The 13,473-nt window shown below is 41.9% G+C and overlaps 1 non-coding gene and 1 pseudogene across 10 annotated transcripts; both read left to right on the top strand.

Annotated features, from left to right (window-relative positions):
* The first annotated feature begins 2,200 nt into the window (after nucleotides 1–2,200).
* On the top strand, nucleotides 2,201–8,173 carry LOC103653004 (uncharacterized). 9 transcript variants are annotated; one of them, XR_002750526.2, is made up of 10 exons: nucleotides 2,201–2,498; nucleotides 2,577–2,617; nucleotides 3,166–3,321; nucleotides 3,412–3,726; nucleotides 3,858–4,504; nucleotides 4,681–5,151; nucleotides 6,737–6,765; nucleotides 7,006–7,195; nucleotides 7,371–7,420; nucleotides 8,127–8,141. It is a non-coding gene; the product is annotated as an uncharacterized protein (transcript). The 9 variants fall into 9 exon arrangements; XR_002750524.2 differs by lacking the exon at nucleotides 8,127–8,141 and adding an exon at nucleotides 7,780–7,794; XR_002750525.2 differs by lacking the exon at nucleotides 7,371–7,420 and having other exon boundaries at nucleotides 7,780–8,173.
* A 14-nt stretch (nucleotides 8,174–8,187) lies between these two features.
* Nucleotides 8,188–9,678, top strand: LOC103655189 (ubiquitin-conjugating enzyme E2 pseudogene; annotated as a pseudogene). Its single transcript, NR_163444.1, has 4 exons — nucleotides 8,188–8,264; nucleotides 8,631–8,658; nucleotides 8,884–8,975; nucleotides 9,292–9,678. The product of NR_163444.1 is annotated as a ubiquitin-conjugating enzyme E2 pseudogene (transcript).
* Nucleotides 9,679–13,473: the final 3,795 nt, after the last annotated feature.

The raw sequence follows: 13,473 nt of genomic DNA, 5'->3' as shown, positions 1-13,473 counted from the left end.
CCAAAAGCTGGTCAAAAGTTGGTCTTTCAACGAACAACATGGTCACGATCTTCATACCATCAAAAGTAACACTCCCATAAGCATCTATCTCCACCCTTCCTCCATGGTATAGTGTTACTAGGCTGTCCATCTATTACAAAAATGGATTACTAACTCAATAATGGCTATATACTTAAGCCTACTAACTTACTAAGTAATAAATATATATTAACTAATAACTATATAGTAAATATTAAATTAACACATCAAACGAAATTACATAATCTATAAATAATGTACGAAAACATTGTATACCTGAGAACGCGTATGAGTCCAGCTAACGGTGGAGAAGGTCAAGTCGGACGAACACCTACGTACAAAAAAACCTATTGTCAGTAAAAAATTTGGCAGCACCTCCCCTGTAAAGTGATGTTTATAGAACCTGCGAATAAACGACAACACGATGGTTGCCAACACAGAAAACATGTAATATCAATGCGCTAAACAAAATGCTAACTATATAAACACTAAGAATTTACTAAACACTAACAATATGCTAAGCAAGAAACTAGCTAACTATTTTAATAAACACGAACAAGAGCTAACAATTTACTAAACAATAAAAAAATACCTAACAATAGCTAACAATTTACTAACTAATACCTAACAATAGCTAACAATTTACTAACTAAGTAAATACCTAACAATACCTAACAATAGCTAACAATTTAGTAACTAAAAAATAAAAAAATACCTAGCGGCAGCCGGTGGCCGGGCCGGGTCGGTGGCGCAGGCGCTCCGGGGCGGTGGCCGGGCCGGGGAGGTGGCGCGGCGGCGAGGGTCCGGGGCGGTGGCCGGGCCGGGGAGGTGGCGCGGCGGCGAGGGAGCTCCGTGGCGAGCTCGGCGGCCACGGCTGGCGGGGCGCTCTCGGCGAGCTCGGCGGGCGGCGGGCGGGGCGCTCTCGCCGAGCGCTGGCGGCGGCGGCGGTGGTAGGCGCGGCGGCGGGCGTAGGAAACGGCGGCAGCGGGTGTCGGTCGAGTGAAACAGAGAACAAACGAAGAGGAAAGGGAGTTACGGTTAAGTTTCCTAGCTCGGCGCCAAGATCTGTGGCGCCGAGCTAGGTGTGCCACGCGGACTGCCACGTCACGAAGCTCGGCGCCATAGGCTGTGGCGCCGAGCTGTGTTAGCTCGGCGCCACAGGCTATGGCGCCGAGCTAAGGGTCCAAATCTGCATTTAAAATTTTTTTAGGTCTAAACGTGATTTTACTTCTGTTTAAGGGCTAAAATACAAAAAATTCGGGAAGAGGGAAGCAGTACCATAAGGCTGAAGCAGTATTCCGCAGGATGCAAACATCAGGCCCTGAACCATCACCTATGACATATCAAATTATTTTGAAATCTTTAGTTGAGGTCAGTATATAGCTGTCATATATTGTCTGTACATTGTACTCGAATGATTTAACGACTTAAAATAGATGAAAACAGGTCTGATATTCAACCGCCTCTGTCAATTTGGACTGGAATAAATAATGACTCTGCTTTTTATATAAATTTACTTGTAGATGTTTATAAGTTTGTGGATCCATTTTATAATAATTATCTATACTACCTATTAAGGCTGTAAGGGGTAGGCTGCCTCCCCTGGTTCTGCCTTCAGCCAATCTACACCGTCCATCTATATGCGTCAAATCATCACCGTCCGTCCGTCGCCTCCGCTTCAAGCCTCCGACACTGTCGTCGCGCCTGGCTCCCCCTCCTCCTCGCCCCACTCCCCCTGGACGCACGCCACGGTGTCCCTGCCCCGCTCGCGATGCATCCCCCGAAACCCTAGGCCTTCCGCGATGAGGAGTCGCCTCCTCCTCCCTCCGTCGTGGCGTTCTCGGGCGCCGCCTCCGCGTCAACGCCATCGCCGAGATCGACCTCTACCGCCTCGAGCCCCACATGCGCAGCCGCCGCCGCGGGAGAGGTGCCCCACGCCTTGGCCTTCAACGACGAGGAGCTCGTCTCCTCCTATCTCCGTCACCGCATTCTCGGCTGTCGCCTCCGCGTCGACGCCATCGCCGAGATCGACCTCTACCATCTCGAGCCCTAGGACCTCCCCTCCCTCTTCCACATCCGCAGTCACAACGCCAATGGGTAGTTCTTCGCCCATGCGGTCGAGGCGGTCCCAGCAACAGGACCAACCACGCACACTCGCATCTCGCTCCTTGATGTTACTAGGGAAGTATAAAGGTTGTTTGAGTTATAAATAGCAAACCAAGATTAGAGATGGCCAGGAGGTGGAGCCATGAATGATCTATCCTAGGTACACCTCCAGCTTCCCATACCATCTCCTCGGCCTCTTCCCTCCCCCCTTGGCCTTCTCCTTCTGATGAATCATTTTTCCTATGTTTGTCGCTGCTTGCTAATCGTTGCTCCAACCGTTGAGTTTGTGCAGTGGATTTCCTTTCCTAGCATCACCACATGTAAAACAGGGGAGATTTAAGATCCAACACATCAGCGAAGTGGCGCCCTTGCTGGTGAATTTTCGGCACCCTGTTCTGCTCGCCTATTCTATTGTGTATGTATGCCAGCAAACTGATTGTTTTATTTTCTAGACACAAGAATACGTCCAGGTCTCGTAGAACACCTAACGCTGGTAAGTACTCCTAATATGCAAGTGGTTATGCTGATGTTGATGAATCGATTGGTATTTTGAGACTTGTATTATGTCTCCTTTGAGCAGGTTTTAGTTTCACCAGGTACACTACATTATTTGTTCACCTTATTATGATTATTTGATCACTGTATTTTATTATTTGATCACTGTATTATCTAGAAAAATTACGAATATGCCTACTCCTATATCATAATCACTTGTTGCCTACTCTGTCAGCCTTTGCAAAGATTGCTACTGTTTTGTTGTCTAAACCACTGGCTATCAAAATTTCTTAAAGTGTTGTGTTAGTTCTGTAACCTTCATCGGTCTAGATATTTTGTATCTAATCATCCTCTAATAAGCACATCTGTTAAGTTCAAGTTAACACAGTTACACTCCCATACATGTATACAATGACGATGACCTGTTGTACATTCTTATTGCTTGGGTATTCATTCTCTGGTGCTTAGAGTCTAATGGATGGTATGATCACTGCTTAGTATGTTTTGTTTTGTTTTTGAACTGAATTATCTCGACCTTTTATCTAGGATTGTGCAGTGATCTAGGGATTGCGTATTAGGATATTGAGGATGGGATTTTCACAAATTGCTATAGTCCAATTATTTTCTTCCCTTCTACCCTGATACATGCCAGATCATCTGTTATAATGGTGTTTGCTGCTGGAGGCACATCCCGATTCGTCGGTAAGCAACAACTAGCTAGCCTCAGTTCGTTCCAGTATGTCATGTATTTTCTTCGCGTTCCACTTATGTTTGGTTATGTTTGCTTTCCAGATAGGGCTGAGTGCACCTGCCTCATTCACAAGATAAACGACGCTCCGCGTCAGCATCCTCCCCGTTCGCGATTGGCTCGAGCGGCACCGATGGAGCGACGACTCTGTTTCCCAGAAGGCGAAAGGCCGATGAGATCGACAGACGATTCGTGTCGATCGCACACCGGTAGGCGGTGGCGAGCCGCGTGAGATCTCTCGCGTCCTCCCGGTTCTCAGGGACCACGACGTCCGCGCCGACGCGCACCTCTACAACGCGCTAATGAAGGCGAACGTCGCGGCGGACGACCCCGGTGCCGTCCTCAGGGTGTTCCGGCAGGTTTCAGTTTGATAATTCTTACAGTATTTATGTTTTTCACCTCCATAGACCATAGTTTGATAATTCTTGTTTGTTAGTTAGCAGTTTGTAGTACTCATGTCTCTTTCTAGCTAATTATTCTAATGATGCAGGTTTCAGTTACTGGTACATTCTTGGTGAATAAAGAACATGTGGAAAGTCACAGGTGGTCATGTATGTTTGGGGATGTTGAAGTACCAGCTGAGGTTTTGACCGATGGCACGCTACGCTGCTATGCACCAGCACACCAATCAGGAAGAGTTCCATTTTATGTGACCTGTTCAAACATGGTGGCTTGTAGTGAAGTGCGAGAATTTGAGTATCGTGATTCTGAAGCTCATTACATGGAGACTTCTCGTTCCCAAGCCAATGGTGTAAATGAAATGCATCTACACATTCGTCTTGAGAAGCTACTCACTTTGGGGCCAGATGACCATCAAATGCTTGCTATAAATTCCTTAATGCTTGATGGGAAATGGTCAAATCAAGAATCTTCTGTCAAGGAAGTAGTTTCCACTGCTAGGGTCCAAAGTTTAAAGAAACTGGTGAAAGAGAAGCTGCATCAATGGCTCATCTGCAAAGTAAACGATGATGGAAAGGGTCCCAATGTTCTGTGCAAGGAAGGACAGGGTGTGATTCATTTAGTAGCAGCACTGGGTTATGATTGGGCTATAAGACCGATAATAATTGCTGGTGTCAATGTGAACTTCCGGGATGCTCATGGATGGACTACACTCCACTGGGTTGCGTCTTTGGGAAGGTATGCTCGCACACATTAAAGCAATTTGAAACAGGGATGTCCATGCTTAGCTAGAGTTTTATGTAAAGGAAGCTACCTCTATTTCTTTCCCATCCCTTTATCTTGCACTTTGTTTGTACTTTAGTAGGAGCTTGGACCTTTTTCTGTTATTGAACCTTATATTTTATGCTTTTTAGAGAGCGGACAGTTAGTGTTCTCATAGCAAATGGACACAAGATCCCGATGCGGCAGTGGCGGACAGCAACGGGCGCTCAACGCCATCGCGCCTCCTGCGAACCCATGGTGAGATGTGTGGTCTCGATCTAGAGTCGAAGGACTTCCCCAACACCCTTTCCTCCATCGGCGCGACATCGGCCAGCTCATCTGCGACGATGAGGCATCTTCGACCGACTTCCCAACACCCCATCCTCCATCAATGCGGCTCCAGTACCCCTTCCTCCATCGGCGCGACAGCATCCAGTTCATATTGAATTTCCTCTCAATTGTTTTTAACTTTCTAATTTATTAATCGCTGGTGTTAGATCAGGTAGGTGGCGGCTAAGAAAAATGAAGATGGTGGCAGCTAAGAAACTCTAAAGCCACTTCTGATTCACATATGATGCGACCACAGAAATTGAAGATGTCGTGACCTGGGAATAGATTCGGCAGTAAGCATTCCAACTCTTCCATAAGTATCTGGGTGATTTTACCATAAGTATCTGGGTGATTTTTAGTATCAGGGTGACCTGGGATTTTTTAGTATCAGGGTGACCTAGAATTTTATATTACCAGTATCAGTTCACAAGTCTAAATTAGTTGACAACAGCTACTGAAAGATACTAAAATAAGTTCACAAGGATACATAACATGATGCTCTTGGTTTGTTGGTTTCTATGAAAAGATCGCAATAACATGATGTGTAGGTTCTCATTTGTCTAAATATTGTAGCTATATAGTGCATCTTTTTATTGCTACAACTTGAAATGCATAGTTTTCTTTAGATACCCTGTTAATCATTTAGAGAGATAGAGTATATTTAGGTGTTGTTTTTTTTCAAGCATCATTAATTTGAGCTCGTCTGTTCTACTTTGCACAATGCTGATTTGCTACTATTCGTGGTTATGGAACTTCAGCTTGATTTATGGAACTTCAACTCGAATTAGGCAATACTTTTGCACAATGCTGATTTGCTACTATTTACAGAGATATTACATGTTTATAGAGATGCTCTTTTACCCCTTTTTCTATTAAATTTACAAAATATCTTCATCCTTGTGGGATACTTTTTCCTATTGCAAATATGCATATAGATTTTCTTGTGCCTTATCTTTTTGCCATTGGAAGTCGACTATCCACATACTACAGGAATGTCTTGTTATTCCTTGTGTGATACGAGTAGCAACTTACGCATAGAGTCCCAATTACGCCTTATCTTTTTTCTTTGCTGGAAGTGGATTATTTGCATGCTCAATCTATGTTCATTGCTGAAGTTACCTTTCAAATTCAAATTCTCAGGTAGAGCCACCTTTAATTGTGATGTACAGAGATATCAGTATCATTATCTAAAATATTATCACAGAACTGAGGAAGGAGAAAAAAGGTGCTATCTTTTCTTTTTTCTTTTTATCTCGTGCTATCTATGAATTAATGAGAAGAACAATTAGTACATCATGAAGATATTAATGAAATGCATGTGATATCTCAGTCGAATAACAAGGGAAAGGACTGTTTTTTCTAAATAAAGTATAGCAAACCAGCACAACTATTAACTTGTCCAAAGAAAAAAATCATAAATCCAAAAAAAGTGTCACGTTTAGGATGTCCATTTGAACACCTCATTTGAGATAATCCTTGTGTGAGCCCAAGAGGTCCCGCCGGTCCCACTCGCACCACGACGGCTCCGACGGACGCTGATGGGAGGCTCTCATCCATCACCTACCTTTCCTCGACATGGATCCACAGGTCTAGACTGTAAAAGAGTAAACTGGACTGGAATTTTACATTCTAGGTGATACAATTTACTTTTATTGGATCTACTAGGAGAATTTCATATAGGACTTGTAAAATGTTTGGTTGTTTGTGTCTTTGTTTCCCTCATTATGATCTGCTAAAACAATGAGATATTCTGTTCTTGTAGACACTTATGCTAAAATGCCTCTATGTTTCTGACTCTGAACATGTCCAGAGTGCATCACCTTGTCTATTCAGTATAAAGGGACAATGCAGTTCTTACCCTTTCGTTGTGTTACTCAGGTGGAGCATCTTCAAACAAGAACAACCGGGTACGGTTCCTCAAATCCTCTAAACAGATTATTCAAATCTGACAAGTTCTAGCGCTCATCTGTAATATGGGATTTTTTTATTTCCAAAAGCAGCATGACTGCATCAGAGTGATTTGAGTCTTTTTTCTGTGTAGTCTATAATTTTTCAACTTTGCTCTTGCTTTTGCGTATAATCCATTCATACCACTGATGACTTGAATTTAATCACCTAGATCTTTTTCTTCCTTCATGCCATTCCAGGGATGCTTCTAGCTCTGGTACTCTTTTTTGATAACAGGAAGTTCAAGGATGTGAATTTTCCACCAGCTATGTCTCCCCCAAAACGGTGGGATCATGTGTGGTATGCTCTAACAGGGTATGGTATTGGCTTGGTAGCTGCACTAGATGCTGGGATCTTGTCTTAGTCTCCTCAACAGCCTTACTGTACCTGGTAAGTGTTATCAGATTATACGGTCAGGATTTGGACATTATTGCCATTTTTATGTTAAATTATGCTTCTCTGACTTGGTCATGTGTACGTCATAGCATGGAGCCATGGTATAGTGATAGTGTGACCAGTTGCCCCCCCTCGAAATCCACTCCTTTCTCATCTATATTTGCTTCAGGTGATGTCCATGTCAACTGGGCTAGCCAACATGAGTTTGAAACATAACAGGTAAACCAGACTACATTGTTTTAAAAATAATCGACAAAATAGTCTTCGATAGTTTTAAAAATAATCGATAGTTTCTGCAAATCAATAACTGATATTCTCTTTGAGTAAGAAAAAAAAGCGCTAGCTCTGCACTAGGGAGTTTCAGTTAGGCACAACCACACTACATTGAGTATCATCCTGTATGTGTAGCTCGATGTAATGCAATCAATAACTGATAATCTCTTTGAGTAAGCTTATTTTCAGTTTTGTTTTAAGTATGGGTGTTTTTGAAGAGACCTTCACTACATAAAGGGAAAAAAGAAACTGTTGATTGGAAAGAACTGCACATATTGATGTCTTCTAATCTGTTTTATGAACAGATTTGAAGCAAACAACCATATCTTTCCCTTTTCTCATCCCCATATTTGGTGATATGGAGATGTCCATACAACACCCCTCTTTGGTAGGATGTTATTGTTATTTGAGCATGTGCGCCAGTTAAACCTTGTCAATATGGCAGCCATATGGATACTACATTTGATGAATGGAGGTTCCTTGTCTAATGTATCACATGAGGTTTATTTCTTGTGCTACAGCTATTTTGTGAATGAACTGAAACACATAATCTTAGTGCATATGTAACCATTGTCATGTATTAATGATAAATTTGTGACTTGATGTATTGAAGACAACATTATGATGCATTTCTGCACTGATATTCTTACAGTAAATAAGATCAAGGAACCTATATTGTGTACCATGTAATATCATTTTTAACAGATTGATGAGGAAGTACTACTACTATTACAATTGATGCTTCAGTTCTACGACTTCTTTCAAACCAAGCGTCCACACATATCTTGAGGTATGTTTCTGATCTGAAGTACTTATTTACAACTTCTCTCACTTGTCATCTATGTACCATGTATGTTTCTGAAATTACATGAACAGTAATGTTTTTTTTGGAAGACACAGCATACCTTTAATTATTCAGCTACTGTACAATGTACAAATTCTTAATTTACTGCTAGGCAAATCAATGCTCTCAACCATTTCAACTTCTGTTGCCATGAGATGAGAGAACTGAAATGATAGTCTCATTGTTAGTACTTTAACTGTGCTGTTCTATGGATCCTTCATCCTTCACTATCTAGCAGTCAATATGCTTCAGTTCAAATTGTTTGCATTTTCTTTCCTTTGTTGGTCTGACATGTAAAACTTTATGCTGCAGCATTCTCACTGGGCTTCTGTCCTTCATGGTAAGTTGTTCCTTGCACCTCAGTACCTCACTATGAGTTAACCTTTCCAAAAAAGAATGTCTAGGTTTAGTCATAATTTCTAGCACGCATATAAAATTTGGAAGATCAGTTGTTGCTCCAGGCTTAGTTGCTCAACATTACAGCAAGCAATTCTTGGCATTTCCCTTGCCAGAACTTCCTTGTTTTAAGGTGTTTTCTCAATGTTGATAATTCTCATACTTGCAGATGGACGATGCACTGACAACTGGAAGCATCAAGACATCAGATGCAGAAAAGAGGCGTTTAGCAAAAGCTTCCCTTGCCTACAATTGTGAGAGGTAGATGCATTTCTCTGCAGGCTATTTCATTCTGACCATTTTCTTTTTGTAGAACTGTTAGAAACTACCCCCACAGGAACATAATGGTCATTAGCTTCTGAACAAGTAGTGTAGTGTTTATACCTTTACATGAAAGAAACAACTGAATTTTTGGTCGGTGTGCTCCGTTTTTAAGTGCAAACATTGATTGGAGTTCCTATGTAAAGTTGTTAAGTTACTATCATCACTTCATCTGCTTGAAGTCATGTTCTAAATACCCCACTTGTTCATTGTGGCAAGTCTGTGTGGCTCAATAGTTCAAGTGTTTGTCTTGCAGCAAAAACTGTCCGCACTTCAGGAAACTTTTCCCAGAGTATGTTGAGAAGTACAATCAACAGCTACAATTGGAGAACACTGCTGCAGAGCCGGTGCCTCAGGAGAATCCTGCACCTGCTCCATCCCCTGCTGCCCAGCAAGCCCCGACCGTGGCCAATAGGGCACAACCACTGGCGGAGGCGCGCCGTGACAAGAACCAGAAGAAGGCGGTGCCCTTCTGGATGGTGCTGGTCATGTTTTCAGTTTTCGGGGCTGTGATGGTGTTGCCCCTAATGCAACTTTGACAATAATAAAGACAATAAGAACGTGTGATGCCAGGGCCGTAATTTTGTATAGTTTTCTATTGGTTTGTCTGAGTGACTCAGTTGGTCCCCTAGACTACCTACCACCTCGAAGTCGTATTGATGAACCTGTGATGGTATATCTGAAGAACTTTTGTTCTCAGTTCTCACTCTTGAGTTGCAGCGCCAGAAGGTCGTTCGTTTTTGCTTTCTGTTTCCGAAATCGTATACTTAATTTTTTTTGTTGCCTCCCAGTTCGTCTTTGTGATGTGTGCTGACTTCAAGGTTGAGTTCGCATTTTCACATCCTCTTTCCAAGTGCGTTTGTTCCTTCGAATTTACGGCATGGTGATGCCTTCGCAATCTCTGCCGACTTCTGTGTTGAAATTCAAGCTCTAGGAATAGAGCAGTCTTCGCCCTATCAATTTTATTTTGAAACTAGGTTAGTACCCGTGCGTTGCAACGGGAACATATAATACCATGATAACTTATATACAAAATGTGTCTTATATTGTTATAAGAAAATATTTCATAATCCATTTGTGATCCTAGCCATACATAAATTTTGTTATTTTAATTTAGTTGTTTCACTACTACATTGCCAACTATATTACCTACAGTATTCCTTTCTTGCACCATAACTGTTATATGATGTGGCTTTTTCCTAGGCATCATGCGCTTACATTTGCATAAGTCTGTGATGCATAATTTGTTTTTATCATTTGCTGCAGAGTGCAAAGACAAACCTGAACGTCGAGCAGGTTTTCTTTTCTATAGCAAGGGATATCAAACAGAGACTTTCAGAGACTGATTCCAAGCCTGAGGTGCGGTCCTTTGCATAGCGTGTTGAACCTTTGGCACGTCTGCTTTCTCTTCCACAGTTCCTTAGCTTACCTGTTTGCAGGATCGAACTATCAAGATCAAGGCTGAAGGGGAAGCTGATGCAGCAGAGGCGCAGAAATCAGCTTGCTGCGACTCTTGAACGGTTGTGGCCGCAGGATAGTTTCATAATTTTTTTTCTTTGCCAGCAAGTCTCTCCTTGTGCTTGAGCTATCACAATTGCTGTGGTTTGGACAAGTGGGTGTTACGTCAGAACTAATTACTTGCTATATTGCGGAAACCCTGCTCTTCATAACGACGATCGCATATGCAACTGGGCGGGTGGGTGGTTTGATCTCGTGATGGCTACTGCTATGGCTGTAGAGTCATAGAGATGGCATTGGAGTTGTATGGTGCATGTTATTTAAAAAACAAGCCAGAAATAATCATTTAGTTGTGCGGGAGCCACGGAGCATACTGCATGCGTTCAACATAGCCTTGGTAAGCTAGGCACCAACCGGTGTTACTTTGTTTGCTTTTACATTGAATTTACGAAATATGATAAATTTCTTTATTATTTGTTTCAGTGTTGGCGTGCTGCTTCTTTTCTGAAATACACTGAGTTGAATCGTCGAGAATCACTTGCCCTTGCTTCAGATGGATTGAATTATGAATGCAATGAGGCTCCATCATAGGCAGGCTTATAGGTTTGTAGTATCGTTAGGACGGGCATCTTACTATAACAATATAAGACACATTTTGTATATATAACACATGTGCATATATAAGTTATCGAGATATTATATGTCTCTGTTGCAACGCACGGGCACTGATCTATAAAAGTATAACACACATTTGTACATAGTTTATCGTGGTTTTATACGTTCCCGTTGCAACGCACGGGCACTCTCCTAGTTATTATAGAACAGTCATTGTGAGGTTCTGTTTACCACCCCACATTTCTCCTATTGCAATCCCACACCTTGGACAGGGCATATAGGCTCCAAGATCGAAATTTAAACTAAAGTTAGCTTCCACAGCATACTCGAATTGAAACCAAAACCAATATTGCACTTTAATAAAATGAAATTACCAGGAATTGCCTTATAATTTAGCTTACATACCACCATCGGATGCCCTAACCCTACCACCAACTCAAGGAATCAACTCTGAACAGGGTTCAACTGTTTAGCAAGCCACAGCTACATTCTCTTCCATCAAATACTTCCTGGTGTGGATCTGAACAAGAGAAGAGATGTGGATTGTTAAATGTAACTATTTAACTTTTAGTGGGATATTTGCAACCACTGGTGACTTTTACTAGAGTATTTGCAATTTCCCCTATAATTAATCCCTTCGGAGCTAGTTATGATGATTTTCGTTTCCCTGAACTCATACTTTTGGACGTAAAAATTTATTTGTAATTGGTGGCAGGGTGACAAGTATAAGGAAGCTGAAGCTATATTTGAAGACCTTCTTAATGAAAAAAGAACTTCTTTTAAGCCAGATCAGAAGATGTTTCATATGATGATTTATATGTACAAGAAAGCTGGTGACTATGGCCAGGCTCGTAAGCTATTCACACAGATGTCGGAGAGGAATTCCGCTATCTACAGTCACTTTTAATAGTTTGATGTCATTTGAGACAGACTATAAGGAAGTTTCAAGTATTTATGATCAGGTACTTTTCCGCTTAATTGCACAATCAGATTATCAGTATTTAGTTGTGAAATAGTTATGATACAGAACGAAGATATCAGTATTCTTTTCCCTAATCAATGCTACAACTTTTAGATGGAAAGAACTAGGCTGAAACCAGATGTTGTGAGCTATTCCCTGCTAATCAAAGCTTATGGGAAAGCCAGAAGGGAAGAAGAAGCATTGGCGGTTTTTGAAGAGATGCTTGATGCTGGAGTCAGGTCTTTCTCTGCCACTATTCTTATGTCTTAATACAGCTCAAGGCTTGATCATCATGCTGCACTACAGGGAAAATGCAGAAATGGTTTCGTAGTTTAGTTAAGTATTTTTAGATCTTCCCCAATCCTCATTAAGGACTTGTAGCCCCATTAGTGAAGAACTTGAGGGACTTCAGAGTTTGGAATTAGATTAGAAGTATAGAACAAAAAATGTTGGACTGGACCTACTCAAATGTTTACCACTAGTTTTCTGGAAAAAAATGTTCTATTTAGTTGAATACATGCAATTCTTAAGCATACTAAAGAGTTGACATCTGAACATGTATGATTGTTAGGCTTGATAATGTTTATTTTGAGTTGTGGAAGTCAAATTGGAGGCCTTCTTTCATGATTTCAAGTAATCCATTCCATTCCATTCCATGGATAAGCTGAAAAATTATGCGTGAATCTGAAACAAAATTTCAGCGAAGAATAGCTGCTTGAGATTGAAATGTTCCTGTGAGTATTATCCTGAAGTATGTTATTTTGCAGGCCGACACGCAAATCATATAACATTTTGCCGGACGCATTTGGAATACCTGGATATTGGTAGAGGAGGCTAACACAGTTTTCAAGGCGATGAGAAGGCACAGGTATAACTCATGTCGCACTACCTAACTTGTAGAAATAAATTGAAGTGTTGGTTTCTCACCTTGTCACACCATTTTGCCCCTGCAGGGTTGAGCCTGATCTTTGCTCTTTATACAACCATGGTCTTAGCCTACGTAAATGCTTCATGACATGAATGGAGCCGAGAAATTCTTCCGTAGGATTAAAGAGGACGGTCTGAAGCCTAACGCTGTGGTTTATGGTACTCTGACGAAAGGCTATTCAAAGATAGATAGCGTCGAGAAAGTTATGCGTGTGTAAGAGAGAATGCGGATCCCAGGGTGTCGAACCCAACCAGACTATCTATACTACTATCGCATGGACGCACATGGCAGGAACTCGGGTTTCGGAGACGCCGTCATTTGGTTCGAAGAAATGGAAGCTCGTGGGTACCCACCCGACCAGAAAGCGAAAAATATCCTACTTTCGCTTGCCGAGACACCAGAAGAATAGCAAGAAGCGTGGTCTGGTAGAGAATGGTGCAGTTCAGCTGGAACCGGAACCTGATACTGAAGAGGTG

Source organism: Zea mays, chromosome 4 (genome assembly GCF_902167145.1).
Source record: "Zea mays cultivar B73 chromosome 4, Zm-B73-REFERENCE-NAM-5.0, whole genome shotgun sequence".
Taxonomy (NCBI): Eukaryota; Viridiplantae; Streptophyta; class Magnoliopsida; order Poales; family Poaceae; genus Zea; species Zea mays.
This window is presented reverse-complemented; position numbering and strand designations above follow the sequence as displayed.